The 20,903-nt window shown below is 38.2% G+C and overlaps 1 pseudogene; it reads right to left on the bottom strand.

Annotated features, from left to right (window-relative positions):
* Nucleotides 1–4,704: 4,704 nt before the first annotated feature.
* LOC120587027 (uncharacterized) lies at nucleotides 4,705–4,823 on the bottom strand (annotated as a pseudogene).
* Nucleotides 4,824–20,903: the final 16,080 nt, after the last annotated feature.

The raw sequence follows: 20,903 nt of genomic DNA, 5'->3' as shown, positions 1-20,903 counted from the left end.
ATATATTTTACTTAATTTATTTTGTTGTGGATTATTTGGGGGAGCTTTTTTTATTATTTATTTGTGTGAGCTCTGTATATGCTCTGGCTATTATTCCTCTTTTTCGGATGCTCTAGCTATTTTCTTCTATTTCACTACTGTGTCTTCACTGGATTTATGTTATTTTTTGACAAACTAGTTTTAATTATTTGGTGCAAATCTCTAATCTGTGCCCTTTTTTGGCTTGTAGATTTTAGATATCAGTGAGAAAGTTATCTCCTACTAAGATCGTATTTTTTTGTTGTTCACTTTTTAAAATCATTTGTAATTTATTTTTGGTTGTGATATAGGATTATGCTATATAGGATATTTTTCACATAGATAACCAGTCCCTCCTTATAGTTTATTGACTATTTCATTATTTTGCCCACCACTGAATTTAAAAAGTCAACTTCATGATAAGATATTTTCCCTATGAACATGATATATTTCTGAGTTTGTTTCTCTAGTCTTTGGCTATTTCAATAGCAGTTCACCACTGATTTAACTGCTATAACTTTATAAGATATTTGGACATCTGTTAAGGGAAGTTACTCCTTGTTGTTTTTCTTTTTTCAAGTTTTCTTAACTACCTCTTGAAATTCCCCTTCCAGGGGGTGGAAATCATCTCGTCATACACCATCAATAATCTTATACCATCAACAACAATCTTATTGAGATTTCAATTGGGATTCTACTGAATTTATAGATTAGTTTATAGGAGAACTGATACATCTAACTTTTATTGAAGGCCATTCAGTAAATGTTGGTAGCTTTTCTTTTACATAGTTCTTAGACATGTTTATTAGATTTCTTTCTAGATATGTTATGAAACTTGTTGCTTTTAAGAATGAGTTCATTTTTCATTTCATTTTCTAATTGGTTTTTGCTAGTATGTAATTAAGCTATTGATTTTTCTATGCTGATCATATATCTGGCTACACTGCTAAACTCTTATTGTCTTGTCAATTGGATCTCATCAGAATTTTCTAGGAAGATGATCAAATGGTCTGCAAATAATCTATTTATCACTTTTTTCCAATATTAATACCATTTCTCCCTCTTATAGTCTTAGCTAGAATATCCAATAAAAAGTTTGAATAGAGCAATAATAGTAATATTGTTTCTTTCTATTTCATTATCAAGCATGATGACTACTCTAGAGTTCCAATGTCTTTTATCATATTAAGAACCTAATTTGCTAGAAGTTTTGTTTTTTTATCATGAAAGTATTTTCAAAAGTGTTTTTGTTTTTGAAAATAATTATGTGTTTTTTTCTTGCACTATAATAAAACAGTGATTTAAACTGGTAGATTTTTTTCTAAAGTTGAACACATATTGAGTTGTCGTTTAATATACTGCTGAATTTAATTTGGTAGTTTTTTAAAAATAAAAACTCAATTTAATTTTAAAAAATAATACCATAATGATGATCTGTTCATCTTAACTTAAAATTAAGATCAAGGAGCACATTCAATGAATAAAATCGTAACACTTGCTTGTTTTTGATATTTTTACCAATTAAGAGAGAGAAATAAGAAAGAAAAAAGATAAAAACAGAAGTGGAAAAAAGACACAGAAACATCTGGACATAAAGAAACACAAATGTAAAACTAAAGAAAAAAAGACAAATTCTAGAAGAAAGGCCAAAAGACTCACAAAGAAACATATTCAGAAGAGATATATCCAGAAAAGCTAAATAAATAGATAGATGCATACATAATCACAAAAAAAGGGTGAGAGAGAGAGGGAGAGAAGGGGAGGGAGTGGGAGAAGAGGAGAGGAAGAGACAGAGAGAGAGACAAAGTGAGGTGGGGCGGGGGAGACAGAGACAGAAAGAGACAGAGAAAGACAGGGAGAGACAGGGAGAAGCACGTAGAGAGGGAAAAAATACACTGAGACTGAAACAAATATAGAATAATTTTTAGACAGAGAGTGACTTTGTTGGGCAACACCCCATCTTTTGTATGGTTTCTGCTCTATATGGTATTTTATTTAGGAGTGTTGCATTTATGTTTTTGAGGAAGATTGGCATACAATTTATTTCCCTTGTTTTGCTTGGCATTATGCCTCTGAAACTCATTACCACAGAAGCATATAGCAGTGGTGCTTTTCTTGTGCTGTATAGTATTCCATTCTATGACTATATCACAAGTTATCTATTCTACTGTTGGTAAACATTTGTGTTGGTCTCAGTTTGTGGGTGTTGCAAATAATTCTGCTATAAACATTCTGGCACGTATCTTTTTGGTACAGGTTATCAAGACATTCCTTTTGGATACATACCAAGGAATAGAATTGCTGGGTGATAGGGCATGCATATATCTAGCATTTGAAGATACTGTCAGTTATCCAAGCAGTGTATCTGCATTGTCATTCAAAATTTCTTACTTTAAGCAGTCAACATTTATTTACTCTTAAAAATAGTTTTTCTTTTATTTGCTCACCAATGTTTTCTGTTCTGTATTTATTTTTGCATGTCTTCACTTTTCCTCTTGCTAGAGATCATCATCTAGTATTTGGTTTTTGTTTATTTGTTTGTTTGTTTGTTTTAAAAAATGTTTGTGGCTATTAAATGTTTGGCTTCTTATATGCCTAATAATGTCTTTACTTTGCCTTCACAATGAATGATAGCTTTGTAATAGTTAGGCTTGCTATAGCCTAACCTAATATTTAGCTATAGGTTCCAAACAATTTTCACTTAAAACTTTAAAGATATTGCTTTATTATCATGTTGATCTCTTGAGGGGACTTTTCAGTTTCAGCATTTGTGCATTTCTTCAGTTTGGAGAGAATTTCCTCTATTTTTTTCTTGGAAAATTTCCTCCCTTCTACCCTTCCTATGCTCTCTTCTAGAACTCCTATTTGATGGCTCTTGCAATTTTTCTGTCTTCCTCGTCCCTTAACTTTTATTTCATGCTTTCTATTTCTTTGTACTTTTATAATTCCTCAGTTAGGTTTTCTAGATTACCAATTTGATCTTCAGCTGTATTCATTCTATTTTTCAGCCTACCTATTGAGCTTCTGTTTTTCCTAATTTAGCAACCGAGTTTTTCATGCTCTTATTTTCCTATGAAGGCAATATTCTTGTGCATCTTTCTGAAGCCATTAATTATACTTATTCAAAATTTCTTCCCTGCTTTCTCTATTAAATCTGATTCCTAGGATACACACACACACACACACACACACACACACACGTGTGTGTGTGTGCATGTATACATGTGTCTGTGTGTGTGTGTGTGTGAGTGTGTGTGTATGTGTGTATAGTTGATGGAATTTGGTCACTCTCTTTCACAGTGTTACTATTTAGAGAATATGGCAGAAAGACTCTCATTACTCATGTTCAGATTCTCAAATCATCTCATAGATTTGCAAACGGATCTGAGCAGTTAGCAGCACAGGTGCTAAAATGGAGACTGATCAAAGGAGTTCACTTTAGCTGTGTCTGAGGAGAATCGTGGCAGCCTTTATGACCTACATATCTCTCCCCTTCCACACTCCTTTGTCTTCCCCTTCCCAAGCACCCCTTCCTATTGCTCCAAAATGGGTACTCCTTTACCAGTCAAATTGGTGGGCCCTATTAGGGAATTAGTTGCTGGATCCTTGGGAATCAAAACTAAGTTGAGGCGTCCTCCCTGCGGAGCTTGGGGGAAGGAAAGAAAGGGCAGGAGGAAAAGGCCAGGAAGTGTGAAAATCCCTCCAAAGTGCTAAGGGTTGAGCCAAGAAAATAAGATCGGTTGACCAATCCAATATGCAGAAGTGGTCAAAAAGATAAAACGGAACCTGGATGAAGAATTAGCATGGACATGGGTGAATGTGGCAGGAAAGTAAGAAAGTCTTCCTCAGGTGGTTCCTATGAATGCTGTTGAGTGTTTTTGGCTGAACTTTCCAAAAGTTCAGAATGAGAATGGGGGAATGAGAGTGGTTGGGCTGTCTTGGCCCAAAGGTTCTTGGCGGGATGGGTAAAACTTCCAGCCTCAACCCTATTCCTACAAGACGAGTCCTGGAATCTTCCTTGTTGAACTCCCAAATCTTCCATTTTCTGCTTTTTATAAGAATCAGGCTTTATGTCTTTTGTTTCTCTGTGTGGGATAAATACAGGAAATCCCAAATTTACAGACTTTGTAAATAGAGAAAACTTAAGAACTTCCTCCAAGCCCAGCCTTGATATCTTTGCAACTTAGAATTTCAGTCTCATGTGTGTTAAGAAAAAAATCTTGTCTGCCAGATCTAAGAAATTCACCCCCACTCCCTCGCTGGTTGAGTTTTCTTTCCTGAGTCTATAGATATCCTTCATCACAGCTTGACAAAAGAGAGTTGCTTTGAGGCATTTTATAGGCTTTCTATTCTACAGGTTTGCTGCCCATTATTACCACCTGTCAGATTCATAAAGCAGTAGTACATATGCATTCCTGTTGGTTGATTTTATTTAGACACTAATTCATGTAGCCATTAAAAAAGAAAGAAAGGCAAAGGCAGGGAGGGGCACTCTCATATTTCCTTTCAGAAAATTCTTGCTCATTACAGTTTAAGGACAAGAAGCAGAAATAATGCTGCAAGATACATAAATATAAACATAAAACCCATGAGGGTTATTTATTTATTTAGGCGAGGCAACCCTAGGTTGACCTCACAAATTGCAAAGACCTTGTCAGCTTACAATCCCTTATTTTTTATTTTTTATGCCTACAGCACCTGGTCTTCCTAGGTGGTCTCCCATCCAAATACTAACCAGGCCCGACCCTGCTTAGCTTCCGAGATCAGACAGGATCACACTTGTTCAGGGTGGCATGGCCGTAGACCATGTGGGTTCTAATAATCAACAATTACTATTCTCCCAAAGTAGATACTGGAACTTGGCAGAAACCAGTTGCATCTTCAATAACTATTACTCTGCATCTTTACCAGAAGATGACATCTCTATGGTTAAGGAATAAATATCTTCTTGTAGGCAAAATGATTCCTGCAAGTTAATTGGAGAGGCCAACGTGCTGGCTCCAGTTTTATGAGGCCATTACCCAGTCCCTGGAGGCGAAGGGAAAGGGTAGAGACTCTGAGATGAAGTCCTTGGTGATTCCTTCTCTCTCAGACACACAGCCAGCTCTGTCACCTCCTGGTCATGGGTCTGAGACAGGCATTCCAGTGAAATGGGGTGGCTGCACTTAAGATATTTCACAGCTGAAAAGCAGCTAAAGATGAAGTAGAAATGATGTGGCCTCAAAGGAATTGGCAACCTTATTCCCTCTTTTCCTCTGAACACTTTCTACAACTAATGAGAATCACTCCAGCTCCTGTGTGCTGAAAGGACACACATACATTCAATGAGTCAGCACCTAAGATAGAAGGAGGGGCTGAAACCAAAGAGATGATTATGCAAACCACACCCCTGCAGTCCTCCAACTCTCACCATCACTATGATTGATATTCATTTCATCTCTACCACTTATGAGTGTCAGCCATGCATCAGCATGTGCTCAGCACTGATGACACAGTGGTGAATATCCAGCATGCTAACTGTCCTTGCAGAGCTTCCAGTTTGCAGGGGGAGGTGCCAGACATTAATCAGAAAATCACACAAGTATAGCATTAGAAACTCTGGTGAGTGTAAGGGCTCTGAGAACTTACAACAGTCTGGTCTGGTGGGAGAGTGTGCTCTCAAGCTGTCTGCAAAGGGGAAGGGCAACGGGTCCTAAGCCTGGCTCCCAGAGGTCACGGTGCCTCCCTGCTCAGGCCTCTGGGCTGGGGAAGGGGTCCCATACTACCTCCCGCAGACATCCTTCTTCTTGCCTCCCCGCCCCCTCTCACTTTAGCCCGCCTACTTCCACTGTCTTTCTCCCTTCCCTATCCCAATCCCTCACTTCGGTTCTGCATCCCCCTTAGCCACTTACTAAGATGTAGGCTTCCACAGCTTCTCTGGGCCTCAGTTTCCTTGTCTGTAAAATGAGGATAATCACAGTAGCTCAAAGAGAATCAGAGGCCTGTTGTGGGGTTTCAGTGAGCCAATATCTGCAAAGTGGATAGCACCGCTTTTTATTCTTCCCCTCCTTACAACAATGCCTTCAGAACTTTCTGCTCTTCACAACTGTCAAAGTGCCTTCCTGCCCAGGATGGAGTTCTCAGTAGTTGGCACAGGACATTCCTTAAGAGTAGAGGGTGCTTCTCCGCTGCCTTTTCATCCACAGCAGGCTTTTCTGCCCTAGCCTTTACAGTTCACGCCATGTGCTCATATCCATTCCTCAGTGGATCTCGGTCGGGCACCCTATGTGGTTTAACTAGAAATCAAGTCCAGGAGAGGGTGGAGTCACTAAGCTGGGAGACCCTCTGTGGAGGTCGCCCATGTGTACGGGGCGTCGGGCGGCCGGGACGCACCTGCGCGGGAGTCCACTGCCCCCTCGCGGCCGGCCTCAGAAGTGCCTCCGGGCCCCAGAGGTTGCCTGACTCAACCAGCACAAAGCAGCCTGCCCCGCTACTCCGCGAGAAGTGGGGATAGGTTCTGGAGCGTGCTTGAAATGCACTGAATTCACTCCAGAGTCGTCTAGCGATGACAGGCCCTAAGCCCTGCTGTGAGGCAGGCAAAGAGGCTACTGGGGGTTTGAGGCAGAGGAAGGACTCCACCGTCTTAGCTCTAGGGTATCCCAGGGAACTGGGGAGACAGGGACGGATGGCCTGCACGTGAGGCCAACCATACTAAGTGCTAGAATCTGAACTCAAAGAGCTCAGCCAATCCACCCAGGTAGCACAACTCTTGTTGTCTAGTGTTCTGCTTCAATCCTCCACTTGCTCTAATTGCCAGAGATTCTGCACCTCAGGCTTGGAACCTCGCCACCCAAATTGTTCAAGAACATCAAGGGCGGTGCAGAGAGCATCTCCCGCCTAGGCTCTGAGGTTGACAGCTCTTTGAATGGATAGTTGTAGGAAGGGCCACACCCTAGGTAAGAACCTATGGCTGGCATGACCTGGGCAAGCTATCCACAAGTCAGACTGGGACAGAATTAACCTCTGGGGCTGTGGCCACCCTTTTCTGACAGGGAACCTCAGGGAGGACACACCAGTCTCTAAGAGAGGGTCTAGTTCCAATAAAAGGAGAGCTCAGAGTCCCTGACCCCCTTTTCCTAGCAGGCTGGTGGCCCCTGTGTGAATCTGCCACCATCTCCACCCTAGCTTCGCATACTAAAGACTCTTTGGAAAGATAAGCATTTCCAAGCCAAAGAAGGTAAGAATCCGTTGATACCCTTTCTCAAGGAAAAAATAAAAAGCAGTGCTGAGTGCCTTACATTTATATAACCTAAGGAAACTCAAAAGATAATAAGGCAAAACTGTTCCCAGATAATTTACGGTCTCCATTCGTAGATAGGTGAGCAGCTGCATAATTTTAAGTTTCCACCTGAGCAGGCACTCCATTACCCTCAGAACCCCTGTGGCTGGTTTCTGGAAAGATCAACTCCAGGAGGGAAGGCGGCGCTAGCTAGCTCTTTCTTCTGAGAGCCTCAGTCTGACCCTCTGCTGCCCCCCTGCGTTGGAGGGGGAGATCGAGTCTTCCCCTGAATACTCTTTCCAGGGGTGATCAGAATGCCTCTCTGGTGGCTCCCTTAGTTCAGGGGAGCCATAGTGGATCTGTCCAAAGGCTCCTCTACATCTGGAATGTAGGGAAATAAACACGGCAAAGTCTGAATACGCAGAATGCCTAGACTTCTGATCTGGAAAATGATCCATTCATGCCCAGGGCACAGGAGAAAGCAAAAGAAAGCCCATTTAGGAAAAAAGTACCATTTTACTATCTTTTAAAAAATCCTTTTTTCTTTACTACACTATAGGCACAGAAATTCTGACAGAATCTTGGTTGCCAGTATTGTTCAGGCTGGCCCAGTCCAGAACAGAGCCCTGCCCCCTCTCCCAAGCTCCCTTTCTCTGGGGCTCTGTAGAGCACAATATGTAACTATCTCTTAATAAAACTATCAAAACACTTCAGAAACAAGTAGCTCATAAAAAATTTAAAATTTTTGTATTGCTTGTGCATGAGAAATCTGATAAACCCAAAAGATAGTTCTATTTTTACACAATGATTAAAAATACCCGAAAAAGACACTTTCAGTGAAAGCAACACTTCAATTACAAACTGTAATGCCTGTTAAACTACCTATGGAAAAAGTTGAAAGGTCTTAAGCAAATGCACTTTTGGGTTACACTACAGTACTCCTTCAGTCTTCACAAAGATTAGAGTAATTTACAATCAATCTGAAGTTGAGATATATTACATTATGTCGTCGGTACAATTAAATGTCCTTAAAGAGATAACCAGAATCAGGTTTTCTACTATGTTTTCAACAAAGCTGATTAACTGGCACTTTTTGCTGAGAGATATTTATCAAAGATGCTTAAAGAAGTTATCACTCAGGGGTGAAAAACAAATAGCTGTTTTAACGATATTGAGTACATTTGGTTGTTCTACAGCCTTTTACTTTCCTCCCCAGAGAAATTCTCTTTGCCTAACTCTCAAATTGTTGGAGTGGTACATTTCTTTAGGACCAATTAAAACATTATTTTGGGGTCAGTAATATATTTGGCTGACTCTGTTTCAGTATTCTCTTAGGTCATTATAGTCTGTCATATAGAGTAAAAGAAAATTAAAATATTAAAGTAAACTAAAATGCATTCAGACTAATAAAATCAAGGAAAATACAAGTTGAATTCCATTACTTCTGTAAGTTGCTTGCTATTTAAAAAGGTCAAGGGGTCAGATTGCCCACCAGCCTGTACACTATCCTGACACTTTAAGCTGGAGGAAAACATGTACAAAGGTCATGGTGGGGGCGTGGCTAGAGGATGCTGTTAAGGATGATATTCCTGTATCTTTGCTTTCTCTGCCTGGTTTAAAAACTTTTGTACTGGAGAATGGTGGTATATAGTGTGGGATAGCATCATAATCAATTTGACAGTTCATTAATCACAAAATAACAATATAACTCTAGCTTTAAAAAAAAATCCTTTTTTCTTGCCCCTTGGTAGAATGATTGCAAAGTAGCCCTGATTTTTCACCCCTCCCTGTAGCCACATTCTTAGTGATGTGACTGTATGGCTCCTCCTATCGGGATGTGCAAAGTATTTCCCACTCCTTGAATCTGAGCTGACCCTTTGACTTCCTTTAGCCAACAGATGTGGTAGAAGGAAAGTATTCTGGTTCTGGGCCTAGGCCTCAAGAGGCATTGCATGCTTCCTTTCTCTCTTAGATCTCTGGACCAGCCAGTTGTCTCAGCTGAGTCTGCAGACTTGCTAGAAGGCCAATCCTAGATCAGCAAAGCCACCTGGCTGACATACAGCTGACTCATAGCTGATACATAAGCATGCCCTGCTGAGCCCAGAACCATCCTGCCGACTCACAGATTCATAAGCAATACTAGTTGGTTGTTGTTTGAAGCTATCACAATTTGAGATAGTTTGTTATATAACAACAGCTAACTGATGTGCCCACTAACTTTATTCTTCAGCTTCTTTCCTGGACTTGCTCAAGTTCATCCAGCTGGGTAGCTGTGTCTCTGTGGGTTACTTCCCCACCCTCTGCCCTCTGGGGCTCAGTATTAGGAAAGCAACCTCCCACAGAGAAATCTTCACAAACACCAGAAGTCAACTGAGGATGGGCTCAGCCCTGATGAACCTACTCACAGAGAGATGAGAGGCTGCTCCCCTGAGCAGGTGGGGGGTGCTGCCTTGCACATAATTTTTTTCTTGAACATTTTCTTCCTTCCTTTGAACCCAATGCTCTCTAAGACTGCTGTTTGGCTGTCACACAGGGACTTCCATTCGTTAGCCTCTTACGTTGGACTCACCATGTCTTCCTGGAGCCCTTCATCAAGGATTAGCTCCTCATTTGGGTGGAGAGAAGACTCAAATAACTTCCTGAGAAATATTGTGCACAAGGTAAAATCCAGAGTTCTTCCATATCTGCAAACATCATTATTCTGTCTTAAAACAATGGGTTGTTCTAGATGTCTAAGTGAAAGGTACTGTTTCTCAGAAATTTAGAGGTAGTAGTCCATTTTCTTCTAGTACCCAGAGTTAGTAATAAGGCATGCGATGCCAAAATGTATCTCCCCTGCACCCACCTGTTTTGGAAGCTTTTAGGATATTTCCACTATTCTTGATATACTGAAAATTTGTCCTGATGTCACATGGGTCTACTTGATACATTATGCTGGGCACTTGAAAGGCCATTTTGAACTGAAGGGCCTTCCAAGTGCTTCAGTTCTGGGAAATTGTCTTCTATTATTAGTAGTATTATTATTTTACTATTTCTGTCCCTTTTACTCTGTCATGCATTTTTGAAGCTCCTGTAAGACAGACAGTTCAATGTCATGGCTTGATTTTTCATCTTTTATATTTCCTGCCTTTTTCACTTATTGCACCATATCGTGGGAAGTTTTCTTATAGATATAAAAATACATGTGTCTATACATATAAATATACATTAGATTTATATAATACTAACTATATAATATTTATATATATTAACTATATATAATATTAGTATTTATAGAATTTATGTTATAATTATATGTAAAACATAATAATTTAATTATATATAATAATCTATATTATATATTTATGTATAAATAAGTTTTGGCAACAATACTTACATTTCTAAGAGTTATTTCTTTCTAGTTTTCTGTTTGTTGTTTTATTTATTCAATATCTTCTTTCTTTAATAACTTAAGATAAGTCACATACCATACAATTTGCCCATTTAAAATGTAAATTCTAGTTTGATGATTTGGCTATGAAGGCACTGCATCCATGCACTACTCAGGAATAACACCCAAGTTATAGAAAGTTATACTCTGGGAGTTTGGAGAAACATGGCAGAGTGACAGACTCCCCAGATCTCTCCCCGTGAAATGACAATAAGCTGAACATCTAAAACTCAACAAAAAACACCCAAACTGCACACCAGCACGTATGAGCGTGGGATCTGTGCATAAGAGCTACCACAGGTCAGAAACCCAGGTGTCAGGCGGTGGACTGGGAGAAATAAAGAAGCTACCTCTCGCAGTCCCCGGGGCTCCCTGTAGGAGGAGAGGGAGGGAAGAAGGTTTGGTGACTTCCCTGAAGAGCCCTGCCTGGGAGTTCCATGAGCTCCACAAGGCCAGCAGCAGTGCTCACTCAACAGGGCAAAAGAGAAGCGGCAACAGCCGAGAAACAACAGTTGATTTTTACCAGCCACGATTGCAAAACCGAGGCTGAGTGGCAGCCCCCACCCCCAACCCAGAGGTCTCCTCCCCCCATACCATCCAAGACAGAACACCGCGGACCTCAGGGAATCTAAGCAAAGGCTACGGAAATTGTCGCTAACACTGATAGGGACTGAGGCTGAGGGTTAGCAAGCTTGATTGAATATAAGGGAAAAAAAGGCGTTATTAAGACTTTATATAAAGCAGGGATCCAAGAGGCATAGACGCCACCTACTGGAAACCAAAAGAAAAGCACCTCCTTTGCAACAGGCTAAAGAGAGACCATCATATAAAAAATCTGTTTGGAAAAAAAAAACCGGAACACATTTCCATTAATGTCCAGGCAGAGAAATAGTCCATTAAACACCATGAACAACCAAGGTGACAAGGTATCTCAGAAAGAAAGAGAAAAATCTCCAGAAAAATAAGCTTACAGACATAGAACTATGCGACTTAAATGACAGAGAATTCAGGATGGTATTTCTGAAAGAAACTCAATGATCTCTAAAACGAGTCATATCAACAATTTCAGGAACTGAAAAAACAACTAGATGAGCAGAATGAGTTCTTTAGCAAGGATTGAAACCCTCAAAAAGTACAGAATAGATCTTCCGGATATAAAAAACACACTGCAAGAATTAAAAAATGAAATAGCAAGCTTGGGAAATAGAGTCAACCAAATGGTGGAAAGGATCAGTGATATCGAAGACAGAAATCTAGAAATAAATCAGAAGGAAGAAGAGAGAAACCGTAGAATGAAAAATAATGAAAGAGAAATACAAGAACTAGCTGAAACCATCAGGAGAGGAAACATAAGAATAATGGGCATTATCGAAGGTGAGGAAAAGGACCAGGGACTAGAAAGCATTTTCAGACAAATAGTTGATGAGAATTTCCCCAAATCTAAAGAATGAGCTGGAGCTTGGAATTCAAGAAGTCAACAGAACACTCAATTGTCTTTAATACAAGACACTTTGTATTAAAATTATAAAAAATTAATGACAAAGATAGAATTCTCAGGCAGCCAGGAAAAAGATGATAACTTATAAAGGAAAACCCATTAGATTATCGTCAGACTTCTCAACACAAACTTTACAAGCCAGAAAAGAGTGGAATCAAATAGTCAAACTGTTAAATGAAAGGAACTACCAACCTGGAATAATGTATCCAGCTAAGCTCTCCTTTAGATATGGAGGAGCAATAAAGAATTTCCCAGACATACAAAAATTAAGAGGATTCTCCACTACGAGGCCTGCACTACAGGAAATACTGAAAAGGGTCAGCTCACCTAAAACAAAATGAAAAAGAAAAAACCAACGTAATTAGGAGTAACGTGACTATCAGGCAAATAGAAGCAGAGGAGTGCAACCCTTGCTAAGAACAGGGGATTATAAGCTTAAAAAATAAGAAAAGAATTGCTATAGCAAGATGGTAATGAATGTTCAGCATACTTAGGGACAAATTGAGACAACAATAACTGAAAAGGGAAGGATTCAAAGATCAAAATTCACAAAGGGGAATGGAGATACGGCATACAGAGAAAAGTGATGACTGTATATAAATAACTATCTTTTACATATTCATAATAGTAACCACATGCCAAAGATTCAGAACTGAAGTATATAACATGAAACAAGAAGAACCAGAGGCAAAATCCACAAAGGCCAATCAAAATAAAGAAAATAGAAACACGAGGACAAGGAAGCAATGGAAACACTGAGCTACCACAAAGCGAAAGATAAAATGGCTATAAAACCTCATATTTCAATAATCACCCTAAATGTAAATGGACTGATCTCACCAATGAAATGGCACAGAGTTGCAGAATGGATCAAAAAACAAAACTCTACCATATCCTGCCTCTGGAAGACACATCTCAGCTCCAAAGACAAATATAGACTCAAAGTGAAAGGGTGGAAAATTATATTTCAAATGAATGGCATTCAAGAGAAAAGCAGGAGTAGTGATACTAATATCAAACGAAATAGACTTCAAAATAAAAAAGGTAAAGAATGATACTGAGGGACATTTCATAATGATAAAGGGAATCATGCACCAAGAAGATATAACACTTTTTAATATTTTTGCTCCGAATCAGGGAACCCCAAAGTATGTAAAACAATTACTAACAGAACTAAAGAGAGAAACAGACCAAAACACTATCATAGTAGGGGACCTAATATCCCACCGTCGGATATGGACAGATCATCCAAACAGAAAATCAATAAGGAAATAACATCCTTAAATGACACGATTGGACATAATTGATTTACAGAGCCTTCCATCCCAAAACAGCTGCTTATACATTCTTCTCTAGGGCACATGGAACGTTCTCAAGGATTGACCACATACTGGGACAGAGATAGCCTCAACAAATATAAGAGGGTTGAAATCATACCAACCATATTCTCTCATCATAATGCTTTGACACTAGAGATCAACTGCAAAAGGAAAGCAGGAAGAACCACAAATACATGGAGATTAAACAACATGATACTAAAAAATAACTGGGTCAGAGAAGAAATAAAAAGAGAATTCAAGAAATACATAGAAACGAATGATAATGATAGTACAACATATCAAAACTCTGGGACATCGCAAAAGCAGTACTATAAGGAAAGTTCATGTCATTACAAGCCTATCCAAAAACAAGAACGAGCCCAAATGAAAAACCTAACACTTCATCTTAAAAAAGGAGAAAAGGAAGAACAAATGAAGCCTAAAGTCAGCAAAAGGAAAGAAATAATCAAAATTAGAGCAGAGATAAATGAAATTGAAAACAAACAAAAAAAAATAGAGAAAATAAATGAAACAAAGAACTGGTTCTTTGAGAAGGTTAATAAATTTGACAAACTCCTGGCTAGACTCACTGAAGAAAAAGGAGAAAGGACATAAACAAAATCAGGGATGAAAGGGGAAATTATGACAGACACTGCAGACACACAAACGATCATACAAGAATATGTATATAATGCCAAATTTAATAACCTAGAAGAAATGAACTAGTACTTAGAAAGATACAATCTTCCTAGACTGAATCAAGAACTGGAAAATCTAAATAGACCGATAGGCAGTATGGAAATTGAAACAATCATCAAAAACCTACCAAAAAGTAAAAGTCCAGGACCAGATGGCTTCACGAGTGAATTCTACCAAACATTAAAGAAGATTTAATACCTATTTTCCTCAAACTCTTCTAAAAAATTGAAGAGGGGCAGTACTTCCCAACTCATTTTATGAGGCCAATATTACTCTGATACCAAAACCTGGCAAAGATAACGCAAGAAAAAGAAAAATGCAGATCGATATATCTCATGAACTCAGATGCAAAAATCCTAAATAAGATACTAGTGAACCAAATACAGCAACATATTAAAAAGATTGTACACCCCGATGAAGTGGGCTTCATCTCAGCAGCACAGGGATGCTTCAACATGTGCAAATTGATTAATTTGATACACCACATAAACAAATTAAAAAATAAGAATCATATCATGATATCAACAGATGCAGAAAAAGCCTTCGACAAGATACAGCATACATTTTTGATCAAAACACTTAACAAAATCGGTATAGAAGAAAAGTACCTTAATATAATAAAAATCGTATATGACAAACCCTTAACCAACATTATACTTCATGGTGAAAAACTGAAAACCTTCCCTCTAAGATCAGGAACAAGGCAAGGCTCTCTACTATCACCACTCTTATTCAATATAACATTGGAGGTCCTAGCAAGTGCAATCAGGCAAGAGAAAGATATAAAAGGCATCCAAATAAGAAATGAAAAGTCAAACTGTCACTATTTGCGGATGACATGATTCTCTATATAGAAAACCCTAAAGACTCTACAAGAACACTACTAGAAACAATAAGCAAATACAATAAAGTTCCTGGATACAAAATCAATGTTCAAAAATCCATAGTATTCCTGTGCTCTAATAATGAAGTGTCAGAAAAAGAAATGGAAAAAATAATTCCTTTTTCAATTGCAACAAAAAGAATAAAATACCTAGGAATAAATCTAATGAAACATGTGAAGGACCTATATAATGAAAACTATAAGACCCTATTAAAAGAAATTGAAGAAGATACAAAGAAATGGAAAGATATTCCATGTTCTTGGATTGGAAGAATCAACGTAGTTAAAATGACCTAAAGCATTACCCAGATTTAATGCAATCCCCATCAAAATCTCATTGGCATTTTTTAAAGAAATAGAACAAAAAATCATCAGATTTGTATGAAAGCGCAAAAGACCCTGAATCGCTAAAGCCATCCTGAGAAAAAAGAACGAGGCTGGAGGCATCACTCTGCCTGACTTCAAATTATACTACAAAGTGACGGTAATCAAAACGGCATGGTATTGGCAGAAAAACAGATACATGGACCAGTGGAACAGAATCAGGAGTCCAGAATTAAATTCATATTTATATGGGAAAATAATTTTCAACAAAAAAAATCAAAAACATACAGTGGAGAAAGGAAACCTCTTCAATAAATGGTGCTGGGAAAACTGGAAAGCCACCTGCGAAAGAATGAAACTAGACTGTTGTCTATCACCACACACCAAAATTAATGCAAAATGGATTAAAGACCTGAATGTAAGACCTGAAACAATAAAATGCATAGAAGAAAACATAGGAACTAAACTCAAGGACCTTGGACTTAAAAAGGATTTTATGAATTTGACCTCAAAAGCAAGGGAAGTAAGAGCTAAAATAAATGAATGGGACTACATCAAACTAAAAAGCTTCTGCTCAGCAAAAGAAACCATCAGCAAGGTAAAGAGACAACCATCTGAATGGTAAAATATATTTGCAAGCAATGCCTCCGATAAGGGCCTAATACCCAAAATATACAAAGAATTCAATAATAACAAAAACCAAATGATCCAATCAAAAAATGGGCAGAAGACCTGAACAGGCACTTCTCCCTATAGGACATACAAATGGCCAACAAATATTCGAAAAGATGCTCAACATTGCTAGCTATTAGTGAAATGTAAATCAAAACCACAATGAGATACCATCTCACATCTGTTAGAATAGCTATTATCAACAGGACAAGTAATAACAAATGTTGGAGAGGATGCAGAGAAAAAGGAACCCTCATACACTGCTGATGGGACTGCAAATTGGTACAGCCACTATAGAAAACAGTATGGAAGTTCCTCAAAAAACTAAGAATTGATCTACCATATGATCCAGCAATCCTTCTACTAGGTATTTACCCCAAAGACTTGTAAATTCGTATCCAAAAAAAATATTTGCACACCGATATTCATAGCAGCACTATTCACAGTGGCCAGGACATGGTAGCAACCAAAATGTCCTAGGATAGATGATTGGCTAAGGAAGCTGTGGAACATATGTACAATGGGATATTACTCAGCCATAAGAAGAGATGAAATATTGCCTTTTGCGACAGCATGGATGGACTTTGAGATAATCATGCTAAGCGAAATAAGCCAGACAGAAAAAGTTGAAAATCACATGATATCACTTATATGTGAGATATAAACCTAAAATCAACAAATGAACAGGACAAACTAACAGAGACTCATGGACACGGACTATAGACTAGTGGTTACCAGAGGGTAGTGGGGAGTGAAGAGTGGGGATGTAGACGGGGTAAAGGGGGTCAAATATTTGGTGACAGAAAGAAATCTAATTATGGGAGGTGAACACACAGTGTTAATATATATGCACCTTACTGTTAAAGTGTATAGCTGAAACTTATTGGATTTCATTAACCAATGTCACCATAAAAAATAAAAATAAATAAAAAATTAAAATTAAAATGTAAAATCAATGGCTTTTATTACATTCACAGAGTTGTGCATGATGACAATCAATTTTGGAACATTTTTATTACTCAAAAAATAATAATAAATACTGTAACCTTTAGGCATCCCTTTCCATGCCCCCATATATTCTCCCTGACTTTCCAGACCAAGGCAACCACTAATCTACTTTCTCTTGCAATGTCTTCTTGGCTATATTGTCTGATTTCTCGTATCTGTCTTCAATTAATTAAGAATTTACAAGAAATAAAAAGTGATTAATTACATTATATCCTGTCCTAATAGACATACATAGAAGAAAAAGACAAATACATGTTGAAAAAAAAAGGATGAAAAATGATACATATACAAATGTCAACAAAACAAAGTAGATTTGGCCACAGTAATATTTTTAAAAAATAGAATTTAAGAACTAGAGTTATCTAGGTAGGACAAAGAAGGATATTTTATGATATAATCCATAAAGAAATTACAAGTCATGAATTTTTCTGCACCTAACATCATAAACTTGAAATCTTTTTATTCATTAGGATGCTTTTCATTGCTAATAACAGAAAGCACAATTTAAGTTGTCTTAAATTGTGAAGAGAATTCACTGGACCACAATAGTCCAGACAGGACAGCTTTCAGGTAAGATCTGATCCAGTGGCTGAATGAAGCTCTCAAAGACCTTATTTCTTTATTCTTCTCATCCTTGCTTTCAGGGCATTTTTTCACCTAAAGCAGTCTCCTTATGATCAGAGGACGGCTGCTAGAAGGATATGTAGATAAGTATTTCCTCATGAGCATCTGGTCTGAGTTATCTCTCCCTTTTACTACTACTACTACACACACACACACACACACACAAATAATACTCTTTGTGGACTAACTTGGGTCATATGATCATGTCTGAACCAGTCCATGCAGCCAGAGGAATGGCAGGTAGTGGTGGCTTAGGCTTGGCTTATGCATAAATTCTGAAATAAACTGAAGCAAGGAGGAAGGCATTTCTCAGTTATCTGAGACCATCATGGCCTACCCATGATTTTTAACTTATCTCTCTTATGAATTGACAACCAAAATAAATAAGGATGCTGTGATGTGAATTATAAAATCATAAGCTTCTACTTTGTATACAACACATTAAAAATGCATATTCCTTTCAAACAGTCAAGAAACAGTAGCAAAAATTAGTTGCTGTCATACTATGAAGAGAATCTTAATAAATTTCAAAAAGTAAAAATCAGAGAAGCCATATTTTGAGCATAATATAATTGTTTTTGCGAAACTAGACAGAATATTCCAGCACAGCAAGACTCCAATCTCTCCTTTATGACAGACTGCAGAGTGGTTATGGCTAGGAGTCCTAGAGCCTCATGCAGGTTGATGATATACATTCCTCCACCACTGTCACCAGACTTTCCAACAAACTCTAGTGGATGATCTGCCAGCAGAGTGAGATACTGAACAAGAACTTGCTTAGAAACATTATGGCCAACAGGTAGGGATCCGAAGATCTCATCAGAAGACAGTGGCTGGGTGAAAGGGGCACTAGAGGGAGTGGTATAATCACTCATCTGGAGCATGATTTGAACCATCTTTTTGCTGGTCTGGGTTTCAAAAGTGAACTGGTCCATCCTGTTGACAGATGTGCTGACAACGGTTTGGTTTTGGAAATGCTTCATTAAAATAGAGATTGTCTTAAAAACTGTGTCATGGTTCTGAAAGGCCCATCCAATGATGCTTTGATGGATCCACTAGTTGTAAGGGAATGAGTAGGATGCAGAACAAAACATGAAGTACCCAGGAAGTAGGGAAGCTGAAAGAGCAATGTGTTATCCTTCCTCTCAATGACCCAGACTCTGGCCGAGGAGACTACCAGAGGGTGAGAGTGAAAGAGGAAGTGATAATGACTGAGTCACAGCCCACAAAGGTTTGGAATAGGGAGGTCTGATTGTGAAGCTCTTAAATTTTGAAAACAGGTTGGATGCATCCTTAGGGCCAAGAAGATAACAGATTTGGCAAAAGAGTATTAAGGACAATGAACATAAATTGAAGCTTTGGGTAGCCCTTTCCTACTATAATATTTTTCAGCATAGAGCCAGTTGCATAGAAAGAAGTTTTACTTAAGAAACCACAGAGTCCTGTGAGTAAATGGTTAACAGCAGGCCTGGACTGAACTTGGCCTACCTGGGAAAATGACCTCAGGTCTCTCTTCTTTCAGTACCGTCTCCCTGAAAATTATAGGGGTAAGATAGATATGTAATGTTGTGTCTGCTTTCTTTGCTGTTTCTCTGTGATTTGTGGGTCTATACCTGGACTGGGGTAGCTGTGCTTTACATGGCCAGAAGAATATTTTTTAAAATGGTGAGAAATTGAGGTGACAGCTTTTGTGTTGTTACCCTTGAATATTTTGTCTGTCATCTGCAGCAATTATGTATGTCTCATGTGTGTAAGGGGACATCAGAAGTTGTGTACCTGGGTAGCTGTTGGAACCTCCAAAAGATGAAGTGATGATGCACGCTGAGTATCCTGTCCTGTGTATCCTTCTATAAAACTATCTAAACATAGTATTAGACCAAAGCTTATCATGGTTTGTGAATTTGATTGCCAATCTAAACCTGTGACAACCATTGGTGATACTGAAAGAACAAGTAAGAAATTGTAGATGAATGGCACACATCACAGAAGAATCGACCCACAATCAGACATTGGAAGAATTCACAAAAGTAGTTCTCTATAATTTCAAAAAAGCTAGAGAAAACATGTCTTTTTTTAAAAAAATGAGGGTAGAAAGCTCAAGAGAAAAACGTATAAAATTTCAAAGAAGAAATAATAAGCTCCCAGAAAGTGATCAGCTAATTAAAAGAAAGCAAGCAGAATCCATAATATAAATTACAAATAAAAATAAAGGTAATATAGAGCACAAGCCACATTAAAAAACAGCAAATATATTCTACATACAAGTAGTTATATATAAAATAACACATATAGAACAAATGTGACTGAAAACACAGTTAGGGACATGGTTAATAAGCTAGAAGAAACAAAAGCAAAAGTTAGTAGAAAACAATAAGTTTACAGCAACAATTATAGAGATAATAAATGTGAAAGCAAAAGAAACCTAACATATCATAATTTTCCAAACGAAGAAAAACAAATAAAATAGAAACGAGATCTAAAGATGTAATAGAAGAAAATTTCCTTATAAAGATATACCTGGATTTGCAGCTCAAAAGGTCACCAAGACATAGCTTGGTGATTTCTCCAAATTTCAAGGATAAGTAAAAATTAGAATAGGCTTCTATATAGAAAAAAAAAGGACATATTATGTGGTAGTCTTCAAGATATGCCCACAAATTCTTTGATACAATTCAAGAGGTGGAGCTAAATTCTTTTCCCCTTGGGTCTGGGCTGGGCTTAGCGACTCATTTCTAGGTAAAACAATACAGCAGAAGTGATGGGATGTCACTTCTGAGGTTAGGTTATGAAAAGGTTATAAAAATGTGGCTTCTGGCTAAGTTGTGCATACACTCTCTCTCTCTTTTTAATCATTTGTTCTGAAGAAAGTCACTTGTCATTAGACACTCAAGAAACCTATAGAGAGGCTCAGGTGGAGAGGACTGAGTCCTTTCAACAATCATGTTAGTGGGCCTAGAAGCAGATTCTTCAGCCCCGGTGGATAGCTTCATTGCAGCCTCATACAGACCCTGAGCCAGAATCATGCAGCCAATCTGTTCCCAGATTTCTGGACCACAGAAACTGAGATAAAAGTATATGTTCTTTTCAGCCCAGTTTTCAGGTAATTTGTTCTGCAGCAATAGATAATTAACATGTGATACAAGAAGGAAACTGTTGTTTTCAAAATTTTC

The sequence above is a fragment of the Pteropus medius genome, unplaced genomic scaffold (assembly GCF_902729225.1).
Source record: "Pteropus medius unplaced genomic scaffold, Ma_sr-lr_union100, whole genome shotgun sequence".
Taxonomy (NCBI): Eukaryota; Metazoa; Chordata; class Mammalia; order Chiroptera; family Pteropodidae; genus Pteropus; species Pteropus medius.
This window is presented reverse-complemented; position numbering and strand designations above follow the sequence as displayed.